We start from the raw sequence: 14,481 nt of genomic DNA on the forward strand, positions 1-14,481 counted from the left end.
TTATTATTATTATTAGGCGTTAGGAACTCGAAAGCTCATTGCCGCAAATACCAAATCCCGCCACTGTTCCCGTCCCTGAGCCAGATCCCTCCATTTGTGACCCTCGTACCCCATTTCGTTAAGGTCCATTCTAATATTTTCTTCCCATCTACGTCTTGGTCTACCCAATGGTCTTTTCCCATCCGGTTTACCAATTAGTACTTTATATTATTATTATTAAATACTATATTGCAAAATAAATTTCAGCAATTTATAAGTTATATCACTTGATTTGTATTCGTTAGAGTCTTTAATATATTAATACAATTTGATTTTATTTCATTCTATATGTGCAACATAAACTTTAACCTAAAAATTAAGCAAATTCTTTGTTTTCAAATACATAACTTCAAATTCATAAAGAGGAAAAGAATTAAAAACTTACTTTCCTCATTAAATATATATATATATATATAATGTACATAATGTACTCCATCAATTTCTATTTGATAGCATTTGTTTGTAGACTCAGACATTATAACAGTTCAAATACACTTCTATTTATAAAATAGAAGAGATAAATGTTATGTGTTAACGAATCAGTTGGATACATTATCATAAATATATAGATTATGAATTTAATTTAGGCGTGAAAATCTGCATTAGCTCAGCGAGCTCGATCTTTGAATCCGGAGTGAATCGAGCAGCTCGATTGGCTCTAGAAATATTAATATCGAACGCAGATGAGATGACATGTAACAGAAAGATGCGAGTTGCCAAATGATTTTCGAGGTAAAACGCCTCCAATTTGCAATGCCAAACGCACCTATACAATGTTCATTTCATCACAATGTAATCACAGTACATACAATGGAACAACTCTCTGTCGGCACCTTTGATGTTAGTGTTGGCCAAAATGGAGTGCGCATGCTCGAAATAAGTAAGTTTTCCTAGTAACGCCATCTGAATTTTTTTCTCAGTTGCTCTTTATTTTTCCGCTCGCTCTCTCTCTCTCTCTCTCTCTCTCTCTCTCTCGGTCGTTTGCACGTACATCAAATTTTAATCTAAATGTAATAAAACTAAGAGGAATAGATTCATAATTGTAATACACTGCAAAACAAAACAAAAATACAAAATTAAGAAAATATAAAATTATATAAATGTTGTATGATGCAAATGTACTGTAAAAATATTTTAATTAACGATTGCGGCATACGATGCTTGTTTTCCTAGATCGCTTGCGTTTTAATAAATTATTAGAATTGCACCACACAGAACGCAGATTTTTTAACTAAAACGAAAGCAATCCAGCAATTAAACATATCACAGTATTTAAGTGAGACTGACGAAATTGGTGTGTTTACAGGTATGTATGTGCGTGCGTGCGTGCGAAAATTTCTCAAATTTTAAGGTCTCGGTAAAGCCTTAGGACGCTCGTACGGAATGCAAGAGATTCGTGTTCAACTCCCGGCCGAGGCAATATTTTTCGCAATAAGTTTATTACAGTTTTTAAAATTTGGGAAATTTTTTGGGGGATTATTTATTTCAGATTGATTGTGTAAATGTTCGATAATCTATCGACGCACAATTATTATTTCTGAAAATTAATTTAATTTAAATGAGTGTATATTATATATTATAGTAATTCACACACACACACACACACACACACACACAACATCTTAACATCCGGTAAGGCGCTTCGTATTTCAAGGTTTTCCATTAACTTCAATGATAAAAATTTTCACTTTTCAGGGTGCGATTACATAAAGCACGGTACGCGATACGCGGTACAGTAACTGTAATAGTAACTAACTAGGCAACTAGGGATACCACGTACTGCCTATTTTTTTCGCTGATATTACATAGAGCTTGCGGTTTGCGCCACGGGCTAGTGACAAACTCACATTATATGAATTTTTTTAAATATATTAACTTATTTTTATGACACACTTTATTGATACTCTTACTTTTTTAACAGATTTACTTAATAATTGCGTTTAAATCAATTAATACCATTAAAAAGTGCATAGCAGTGTATAGTAATGTGAGTTTGTTACTAGCCCGTGTCGGAAACCGTGCTCAAATCGCGCTCCATGTAATATCAGCGAAAGAAATAGACAGTACATGATACGCGGTTTCCTAGTTGCCTAGTTAGTTACTGTACCGCGTACTGCGCTCCAATTGCACTCTCACTTTCTATGCTAAAAATAAAATTTCATGATTGATACCCTGGGGCCATTTTCACTAAGCTCCGATTAACTTAACGGGCCTAGTAACTTTCCAGGATTCCAACTAAAGCTGGAGAAAAAATGCAAAGAAAGAAATTATAAATATGATAATAGAATTGAATGAAATAGATTTGTAATACTAACTTATGTAGCAAGGTTTCTCTCTGGTAGCTGTTTGTTAATAACCTATTTTTGTATTCAATATAGTATATAAAATTACAGTTAATTATAATTAGTGAAATATGTTTAACTCATCAGTTCACATTTTTTCTCCGACATCAACTTTAGTTGGAATCCTGCAAGTTACTAGGCACGTTAAGTTAATTAGAGTTTAGTGAAAGTGGCCTTTAAGAAGTATCGCATACGAAAAACTAGGGAAATACTATAATATACATTACATGTACTGTAACATTTCTCTAGTTTTTGTATGCAATACTATTCGAGAATAGAAGCCTTAGTTAGACTAAGGGTGATGTTCCATGCAGCGAATCGTGCATAAGCAGATCACCAATCACAGAATTATTCTCTTAGATTTGCTTGCGAAATTTGCAAACAGATCTAAGAGAATGATTCTGTGATTGGCGATACACGAATTCGCTTACACACGATCCGCTGCATAGGCTATCATCCTGCAGGTGATTACATATAACGCGATACAGAAACTAGGTAACTATAGAAATTGTGCAAATCGTGCTGCTTATTTCTTTTCTCTTCTATTACATGTAGCGCGGTAAGCGGCATGAGCCAGTGACAAATTCATATTATACTAAGCACTTTTTAATAGAATTAATTGATTTAAATGCAAATATTAAATTAATTCGTTGAAAAAATAAGAGTGTTGATGAAATGTGCATAAAAATAAGTTAATATATTAAAAAAAATTTATATTAAAATTTATTTGTCATTAGCCCGTGTCGCTTATCGCGCTGCATGTAAGGGTGCCGTCTCATGAAGCGTATCGCTGTACGCGCGTATTCGCGTATCGAAGGATCCGATCAATCACTGATCGAGCACAATCCGCCGTTTTATATACGCGACAATTGTGTCTTTAAAGTCCCATAAAGCAATTCGTGCGTAATGCTGGATTTACATCGGATCCGACGTGCGCCGTTCAATATTTCTGTCAATATTCAATATTCCAATCAGAGAGCAGAATTTTATTTTGTATTATTACGTCCGTAGCATTTTTAAAACTTGTCCAAATCACCCTCGGACAAACTACGAACATTTTATCACTTATAGACCGGCGCGGTACACGAGATCGCTAGGATCATACCTGACGCCTCCTCACCACATGCGCCCTAACAGGGCAACTACGGAAGGGAATCCCTCCCTCTTTTTTTTTCAAAAAGACGTCCTCGGGGCATGAGAGACAGAAGAACAGTAACAGAAAACAGTCAGAATAGACAGTAACTGAGTTATCGTCTTAGCGAGTTAGCGTTTGGGTCGAGTGCCCTCGGGCGAAATTTTCTAAGTCTTCTTCCGTCGGCGAATCGTTGCTCCAATTTTGCGCGCCGCGTATAAATGTACTTCAAACTAGCCGTAATTCATGAAATCGTTTCAATTTCTTTGAAACTAAATCTAATTCAAATTCTAAATCTAAGTAATTCTAAATATAATTCAAATTCTAAATCAAATTCTAAATAATTATAAATCTAAGTAATTCTAAATCTAATTCAAATTCTAAATCTAAGTAATTCTAAATTTAAGTAATTCTAAATCTAAATAATTTAGTGAATTAAAATTAATAAACACCTTAGCTGAATCTGAGTGAACTTTCTCAACAAATCCTTTCTTAACTACCTTCCTATATTTAATTCATATCAGTGACAACCTACTTAGCGAACTTAAGCTATTGTGCATATGAGAGCTGCGAATCGACGAGGACGAACCCAGGACAATGGGAAGTCTGAGGGTCACGCACACCGACTAATCGCCGCAACCACTGACAGAGATCTCATCGTAAAGGTAGGATATTTTTATTTCATCACATTTCGGTCATCGCGGACTGTGAATCCTGTTTGCTCGTAGTGTGTGTCCGCGTTCACGCCTGCCTACCGGCACCCATCCGTTGGAAACTAACCCTTACACCACGTGGATACGTAGCGTTTGTTACGTATCTTTGTTATTTTTTCGTCAAATAGAAAACGGCGAGACTAAATGTTCAGAGTGCTACATCTCTTTATCTGTCGATGAAAAAGAGAATTATCTTGGGGTATTTCAACATTACATCCATTTAGGGTTTTCCGAACGATTCGAGATCTGTAATGAATGTTCCGTGTCGTTGGCCATCGTAATTTCACGGGTTGCCGCAATTGCCTTGAAATTTTGGAAGAGTTTCTCGGTTACCTTAGACAGGACGGGGGATACACTTTGGACCTCCACGAAATCGACTATCGTCGCTGTGTCGAGCGCGCAAATCTAGCTGAAAACTTAAACTTTTAAATTGAATAAATTTTAATTCCGCGCTCCTGCCGACGCGAAACTGTATCCACCGATAATCCTAGGTCTGTTCGGATCCCGGCCGATCGAACTCTGGGATGTAACAGTATCGATGATACGAAGCAAAATCCTATTTTCTGATTGCTTGCAAAGCATCGTACGATCACGTCAGATTTAGTGTGAATCTAACATAAGCGGATTAGCGGATCGCCAATCACAAAATCATTCTTCTTGGATCTGTTTCGCAATTATAATTAATGAATCTTTTTTGGACCATGTACTTGACCGAAATAATCAGCCGGATCTATATAATATCTATTATAATTAATAGAATGACTCACAAATCTTTTTAATTGCACTTCAAAACTTTTCATACAAAATACAATTTAAAATAGTAATTTTTACAACCGGAGATTTTTGTTCGGTCATGAACAGTCGAAACCTAAAAGGTTGCAACACTTTTTTTTCAATAGGTTTCGGAATACAGCTTATTCATCGAGCGATAGGTTTTTATTTATAGGTCCATAAGTAAGAACCAATCGCTTGGGGAGCAAGCTGCATTCCGAATCCATCGAAAAGAAAGTATTGCAACCTTTTAGACCTTAACTGTACACTCGCCGACTAAAAAGTTTTACTTACAGATCCATAAGTAAGAACCAATCGCTTGGTGAGCAGACTGCAAATACAAGGTCTGACTATAAATACGGGCATAAGTTTTCTTTATAGAACTGCGTTCGAATTCCCACCTGGGTTCTCCCCGGATATCATATCATCCTTGTCGTTTACCGAACGTTAAACAAGGATAACATGACACCCGAGGAGCACCTGGGTGGAAATCCGAATGCAGCCTAGCCTTGCGGAACGAGAAGCAGAGAAACGACAGAAAGCGTCAATTTTAGAGACGCTTGCGAATTGAGCACACTGTCTTTCCACTATGGTCTTTTATCGTGAAGGTATGTTAGAACAAGATGATGAAGCTTATTGAATAATGATCGTGTAAAATCGTATAAACAGACGTCGAATAGGAGTCTCGTGACGAGTGTAAACCGGGACGAACGTCTCGGTTTGGATATTGCATTATTCCTAATTTTTTTTTAAAGTGTCGACTGTGTTTTGGACTTAATTGGCCACGTGTATCTCTTTCGAGAACCAGGGCAAATCAAATTTAGAAGAAGAAGACATCGGATAGATTTTCCACGAATTCCGTTTTTCTCGTGTTATTATGCTCGCGATTTTTAACGTAACGGTCATTTTTGCCTTGCGAATTATCTTGCTACTTAACCTCGTCGAAGTTAACGCCGCTCCAAACAAAAAATATTCTACCCGCTTGGGTCTAACTGTCTAGAAGTTGCAGCCCAGATAGTGCCCGCTTAAAATATTTCTAACTCGTGGAGACAGTGGGGTGTGAGAAGTCTTTTTAAAGCGATTTTCTTACTATCTAGGCAGTTAGACTCCAAGCGGATAGGATACGATATCGACAACTATATTTCTTGCTACGTATTTTTTGTTTCTTTCGAAGTTTGTATGAATTTTTATCTTGGGCAACATAAAACAAAAACTGAATATGAAGCAAAAGGACAAGATGTAAAAAATAGTAAAAAGCAAGTAACAAGAAACAAAAAGCACATTATAGAATATAAGCTATACATTTTGTCTTTTTGCTTATTCCATTTTTTGTTTTATATCTCCTGAGATAAAAGTTAACGAACTTTGAAAGAAACAAGAAATATAATTGTTGATAAAATGGTTGCAAAGGAGAAAAAAGCAAAAGGTAAAAAACAAGAAACAGGAGATAAAGAGTACATTGTAGAATATGCTTTAGCGCCGAGACACTGAGACTATCATGTCTCCAAATATTTATTTCTATTAATATATTGAAATCAACTTAATTAATTGGTTTAACTTATTCTTTATCTGTTATTAATTCTTAGAATTAGAAAAAGATAAAAAATAAGTTAAATCAAGATTAAAATTAATCTGTATTGGTAGAAATCTTAGAACATATATAAATGAAAAAAGAATTGAGTACTGAACCTGAAGCCAACATCTGTACGAAAGAAAAAGTTGTAAAGTCCTAATTGACTGTAATGCATGTGCCATTCAATCCGTTTTCTTCCATTTGTTATTGATATTTGAGAAACATAACTATAGGTCATATTTTCGTTATGCAACTAGAAGTAACTGTGGTTAAGGCTATCTTTATCTTCTGATCATTGAAGACAAAGACAGCCTTAGCAGCTTAGTTGCTTCTAGTTGTGGATAATTAAAATATGCCTCTGTATAACTCATATAGACAATGATCTACACATGCATGTTACAAATATTTGGGATTTTACTTTTCCTACTTTTTCCAACTTATATGTTGGCTTTAAGTTTGATAACATGCGCAATATAGATCATTCTTTCATTTATATATATTCTAAGGTAAAAATGGATATAAATTCTCTACAGCATTCTTATTCTACTTATTGACTTTAATTTGGATTCATTGAATTTAGCATATCACTTAAATATTGTTAAAATAAAGACTTTGCATGTTCCGTTTATATTTACATTACTTTAAATTGAAAAAAGAAAACTCTAAAAAAAAGAAAACTGTACAGAAATATAATAAGCTTTCTATAATTATCTAATTATAAGCTTAAGTCTTAATCTGTAAAAAATTGATGAATCATAGTTAAATGTGAGAAGAATAATTGATTATGATTAGATAATTTCTTATGGCTTAAGCTTTAAAGCTTAGGTAATGACTTATTATAGAAATTATATATAAATTTTAATTATATATAATTTTAACGACTGAAAATTAAAAACTTTTAGTGACTTTGAAGGTTATTAAAATTCATATTTTTGCATAGAAGTTTTCTAATTTAAAGTAATGTAAACAAACGGAACAATTTCAAAACATTCAGTGTATCATGAAATTTTAATATTTACATACTAAAGAATTTATTCCTTAAAGATAAATTTAATATATTTAGATTGTGAATGCTATCAGTAATATCTTGTCCTTTTTCAACAGCCGTTCCAAAGATTTGTACAATTTGGCTGTGTGGCCTATGTGAGCGATGGTCTTTATTAAGGCAAACTAATTACCATCGTTGATGTCATTGATCAGAATCAGGTATGAACAATATTTCTGTCTGTTAAAATATTTTAATCTTTTTGATATAAACAAAATTATAGAATTATACAGTATCAAACAATTTTTTGTAGCTAATATATTGGCTGCATTCAATAGAATACAACAGTTTTATGATTGTCTGCTGAGATAGGATGTATTCTTCTAGATTTAAAAGTATAATCCAATTAGTGCAAAGAAAACTTCCAACAGTTGCAAAACAAACGTTCTGTTGAATGTAGCCATTGATTAATAATTTGTTGCAACAACGTTAATTATAAGTAGAAAGCGCGATTAAAAAATTAAAAAATCACAAAGCACCGGGTAATGACTTGATTCCGGCGGAACTGATTAAATGGGGGGAAAGTAGATTGATAGAAGAAATTCAGAAATTAATTATCTTAATATGGAATAAAGAAGCATTGCCGGAACAATGGAAAGATTCAATTATAATCCCGATTTTCAAAAAGGGGGACAAAATGAGTTGTAATAATTACCGGGGTATCTCACTTTTACCTACATGCTATAAAATTCTGTCGAATATTTTATTAATGAGGCTTGTACCATATGCAGATGAGATAATTGGAGATCATCAATGCGGCTTTAGGAGAAATAGATCGACTGCGGACCAAATCTTTACTATTCGGCAAATCTTGGAGAAAAAATGGGAATTCGACCAATCGGTACATCAACTTTACATTGATTTTAAAAAAGCGTATGATTCGATAAAACGGGAGAAAATGTATGAAATTTTAACTCGGTGGGGGATACCCAAAAAATTGGCTAACTTAGTCCAAGTTTGTTTAAAAGATACCAGAGGTAGAGTAAGAATAGGTAATCAAATGTCGGAAACTTTTAATATTCATAGCGGATTAAAGCAGGGGGATGCATTGTCACCTCTTCTGTTTAATCTAGTATTGGAATATGCTATTAAAGAAATGCAGAAGAGTAATGATGGTTTGCAGTTGAACGGTACAACACAAATATTAACATATGCGGACGATATTGCTTTGTTGGGAGATAATAAAGAAACACTAATAAATAACGCTAAAATTCTATTAGATAAAACGAAAGAACTGGGGCTGCAAATAAACGTTGAAAAAACTAAATATATGGTCACTGATAGAATTCAGAATATTCATAATAACGGAAACCTGGTCGTCTGTGATAAAATTTTTGAACGGGTTAGCAATTTTAAGTATTTAGGATCGATTTTAAACCAAACTAATGAAATAAGAGAAGAGCTCAAGAGAAGAATTAATTTGGGGAATGCGTGCTTCTATTCGGTTAAGAAACTACTCGGTTCGCGGATATTGTCTAGGCGCTTAAAAATTAGAATTTACAGAACGATTATTTTACCGGTAGTCCTTTATGGCAGCGAAGCGTGGTCACTTACATTACAAGACGAGAAAAGATTTAGGGCTTTCGAAAATAAAGTACTTCGAAAAATCATCGGGGCAAAACGCGATGAGGAAACGGGCGAATGGAGAAAATTACACAACGCAGAATTACATCAATTATATAATAGTCCGGATATTATTAATGTCATAAAATCGCGTCGATTAAGATGGGCAGGTCACGCGGCGCGTATGGATGAGAATCGAATTGCATATAAAGTACTAATTGGTAAACCGGATGGGAAAAGACCATTGGGTAGACCAAGACGTAGATGGGAAGAAAATATTAGAATGGACCTTAACGAAATGGGGTACGAGGGTCACAAATGGAGGGATCTGGCTCAGGGACGGGAACAGTGGCGGGATTTGGTATTTGCGGCAATGAGCTTTCGAGTTCCTAACGCCTAATAATAATAATAATAATAACGTTAATTATAATCATTTTTTATTTGCGCAACAAACTTTACATGTTTGTACTTTAGCTATTTTTTTTATACAATATTTTTATATTGATTATGTTAAATGTGAACAGAAAGACTTAACTTGAACAAATTGAAAGCATTATGTGGCTTTTATTATACATATTTATGTAATAAACTCTAATAATCTATAAGAAATCTTTATAATAAACTTATATAACTTTATAATAACTCTATAATATAACTATAATAACTATAATAACTCTATAATAAATTCCGTAACTCTATATTATAATAAACTATAATAATTTCTATATTTTTGTATGATGGAATAATAATATGATGGGAATTGCCGACTGACTTTGGTGATGTTAATTTCATTCTAATGATATAATTGTAACTTCTTTAATAAGTTGTTAATTCTTCAAATCTTAAAACTAATCTCTTTTTTACACATACAGGTTCTAATCGATAGTCCATTGTCAGGTGTATCTCGTGATGAGATGAGACTCGATGAGCTTCACTTGACAAAATTCCGTTTACGTTTTCTGTTTTCTGGATCCTCTCGTACGTAAAGCATGGAATACGGTTAATATTAATGAACTTTGGAAAGAGACAATGTGGGTCAAAAAAGTTGAAACCAAGAAGAAGGTATTATAGAATATGTTAATTCTTTATTTTACTAACAGTTACTATTTGCATTAAATAAATATAATACTTATTTCATTTCTAGCAAATGATATTAATGCATTTTTGTCTTAAAAAAATAAAATATTGAAAAATTATGTTTATAAATTAAATATGTGATGAACAATATTTTTTGATAGGAAATGCCGTCTGACTTTTACTGACGACGTAACTTGATTCTGATGACATAATTTCAACTTTAAAAATAATATATTTTGGAACGATATTATATTTGAGAAAAATATTTTTCTGTTTAGTGTGCAGAACTCTAAGGATTTTGACTGCTTCAAGCTGCATAAAGCGAGGCAGATAAGAAATAAGTTGCGGACGGATGCGTTTTATAGATTAAAAAAGAAAAATTAAAGCTAGTGATGTAGTGAGTACAAAAAAAGCTAAAAAGAAATAATATTCTGAATTAAATATAAGATTATTTTATGGAATAATTATCATATTCCTTTTATATGCTACAAAAAATTATTAGTTAGTAAAGTAAAGGTTGAACTTGATCAAGATCGATAATGTAGATTTTAGGGATTCTATCCACTGAACTATGAGGGAAGGTTTATATTTGTAATCGTATATCGTATGCCGTAATCTATAAAAATTGACCTTTCGAGTATTTCCTTTTTGCAATCGAATGAGAGGGGAATACTTGACTGGGGCCTAATTTCCACCGAGGGTTTAAACCGGATCAGAATGTAAGACTGTAACAGAAGATACTCGACTGTAGTTGGTTGATTCTTACATTCTGATCCAATTTAAATCCTCGGTAGAAACTAGGCCTATGATTAGGGCTGCCGCAGACAAAATTTCTGTAACAGTAACCTTAAGGATGCGATTACATGTAGCGCGGTACGCGGTACGTAGTACAGAAACTAACTAGGTAATTATAGGAACCGTGCAAACTGCCGCTCGCTTCTTTTCTCCTCTATTACATGTAGCGCGGTAAGTGGCACGGGCCTGTGACAAATTCACATTACTAAGCACTTTTTAATAGAATAAATTGATTTAAATGCAGTTAAGTAAATTTGTTGAAAAAATAAGAGTGTTGGTGAAATGTGCATAAAAATGAGTTAATATATTTAAAAAATTCATATTAAAGTTTATTTGTCACTAATCCATTCCGCTTACAGCGCTACATGTAATAGAGGAGAAAAGAAGCAAACGGCACGGTTTGCGCAGTTCCTATAGTTACCTAGTTAGTTTCTGTTATAATTCTAGATAACAGAGAAGCGACAGGTGAGAAAATGGTCTGATTGGCTCACTAAATCACGTGATTCAGCACCATTTTCTTTCATATTACGGTAACATTGTAATGTTAATGTAGCTTAATATAATAGACGAGAATAATGTTATGATATTCCAGAATATAATTTCACTTGTTAATAGGTTATATAATAGAGATATCATAAGAAAGGATAACTATTAACTGTGATGTAAGTACTGTTATTTATTTAAATTTTTATTAAACATAAATTTTATTTGAAAAAGGAATATTTATCAAGTTTTTTGTCATTGTTCTTGCTCAGAATAAAATGCTGCGTATATACATGTAATAAATATAAAAATAATCTCTCTCTCTCTCGTTTGCTGTTTATTCCATTATATGGCAGTAAGCAGCAGTGAGCGCTCAAGTTATGCTTTACACATTACTTTGTGCTAAACTGTTTCCTTTTTGCAAGATCAGATCGATTTTAGTTTTCAAGAGCAAGCTAATCTTATTTTGACGAACAGTTCGCCTATTCCATGGTAAAAGAAAATGGCGGCGATAATCGGTAATTTCGATTATCGACCGCACTTGTCACCTCTCTGTTATCTAGAACTTTAATGGTTTCTGTCTCCATAAAGTCACTAGATTAATAAATACCGCGAATTGCCGCCATTTTGGCTCCGCGCGGTTATTCAAAATTTCAGCTTCCCTTGCTGCGGTTTTTGCAATTTTCAACACAGTAACCGAGCATTTTTGATAACAGAATCAAGTTCTTCTTCTTCTTCCAGACTCCTGTATGGATTTTCAACCTTTTAACAGAATCAGGTTAGGATAGCACTTCAAATGCTAATTCAGGCTACGTTCCAAAACTTCCTCTTTGAGGAAAATTTTTAGATCGAAATATATAGTACATGTAACGTATACTATAGCGTATAGAATGAAATCTTCCTCGGAGAGGAAGTTTTGGAACGTAGCCTCAGTGAATTTTTTCATCGCGATACTTCGTTAATCTAGTGACTTTATCTCCAAAGAGTATGCGGAGGCAGTACGGCCAGATCAAGACGTAGATTGCGAGGTTATGAATAAGTTTTACTGTTATTTCCATTTTCGTTAGATTACATAGACCTAAGTAGTAAAGTTACGTCTTAGAGTACCGTCCCATGTACACGGAATCGGAACGGCCGAATTCCGTTCCGTAAGAAATTTCTCTACCCGTCCCATGTAGCCGGAATGGAAACAGACGGAATGTCGCCTCGGTCGCAAGCTAATTTGCTTAATTTAATCGATATTTCGTTATTTTAATGCGACTAAAGCAGTCTAATAAATATGCATAATTTGTGTAATTATCTTACTTATAACATTACTTTGAATACTCAAAAATACTGAATTATAAGAATGAGATATATTTTGTTACCAAAATTCCATTGCGTTCCGGCTGCATGGAACGAGTGGAGAAAATTTTTACGGAACGGAATGGCATGTTCAGCTAAGTCCTTGATGAAAATATAAAGCTTGTCGAAGCATCAAAAGAGTGTTAACAAAGAATTTTAACGCTTTTTAAACACTTCATTGACTTTTTATTGACTTTTCATTGATGACTCTTAGTGGTTTTGTATATTCATACATGCTCTACGAACTCTCCTCGTTGTTCCAATTTTCACTTCTTTCACGGGTTTCATTTACATTTCTGTTACTCCCTCTTTACACTTTCTTTACACTACAATTAACGCTTTATTGACACTTATTTTACATTTTATTTTCATCAGGGCGTGTCCAAACTTAATAGCCAAAATGGACGACTTCACTTATTTATGTGAATACTGTAACAAACCAAATTGAACACCAAAAAACAATGCTTACAAGCATGAGCGCTTACAGCGTGTGAGCGTGCAAACGCAGTCTACAGCAGAAAATAGCAAACGATGCAGAATGTGTCCACAGAATGACGAAATTAACCTTTTTAGTTATTTTCCTAACCTTTTTAGTTACTAGCGATAGCAATCTATTTCGCAATGTTGCTGGCAAAATACTATTTAAGTAGTTTAAACGCACTTTGAAACTCATTGTTAATTATCATTTCAAACAGGAATTAAGTGTATAAAAAAAAACGATTTTATATCATATAAATCCAATAGCGATTTGTCGCTCCATGAAAAAGTAGCAGGACTTTAGTGCATGGTGGAAAGATTACGTGGGCCGTGTTTCAAATGTACTATCAGCACTGAAAATGCTACAATTTACGTTAAATGCACTATAGATTTTCAATACTAGCAATCAATTTTGGAACACAGCCATGGCACAATTACAGTACGCAACTCTCTATCGGCATCTTTGATGTTAATGCTGGCCAAAATGGAATGCGCATGCGTGATATAAGTAAATTACTTAGCATTACCACGATTACCACCTAAATTTCTTTCTCTTTTCATCTTTTTTTCGCTCTGTCAAAATTCCTGGCAAAATTCACTAGATTTATTCGCATCGCAATCTAACGAATTCGTTGAAGTGAATAAAGCCGGAATCAGGCTACGCATTGAAGAATGAGATTGAAGATTGAAAGAGTGAAGTTTGACCAAACAGAACGAAAGGAGCCAAAACTTCTTTGTCCTCATTAGTGAAATTTCAATCTTTAATCTCATTTTTCAATGCGTAATCTGATTCCGGCCTAAGTGCTATTGTATTATAGAAACATATTGGAGCATATTAGATCATGCGACGCGAATAAACCTAATATTGCAATAAAATAATTTAATGAAAAGTAATAAAAATTAAATTGTAAATATATTGAAAAATAAAGAAATAATATAGAAAAATTAGGAAAGATATTAAATTAACTTAAAAATGTATATATTTGTATAAAGAAATATGTAATTATATATCTATAAAAATATTATAAGAAAACTGATATAAAAGAAATTTATATACATATACGAGGGTGGTCCCAGAAGTACCCGACCTGATGTACAGATGGCGGTTGTTGTATAAAAAAAATCAC

At 33.6% G+C, this 14,481-nt stretch overlaps 1 pseudogene; it reads left to right on the plus strand.

Moving 5' to 3' along the window:
• Positions 1-4,073: 4,073 nt before the first annotated feature.
• Positions 4,074-10,652, plus strand: LOC108745362 (annotated as a pseudogene).
• Positions 10,653-14,481: the final 3,829 nt, after the last annotated feature.

This window comes from Trachymyrmex septentrionalis, unplaced genomic scaffold (assembly GCF_001594115.1).
Source record: "Trachymyrmex septentrionalis isolate Tsep2-gDNA-1 unplaced genomic scaffold, Tsep1.0 scaffold139, whole genome shotgun sequence".
Taxonomy (NCBI): Eukaryota; Metazoa; Arthropoda; class Insecta; order Hymenoptera; family Formicidae; genus Trachymyrmex; species Trachymyrmex septentrionalis.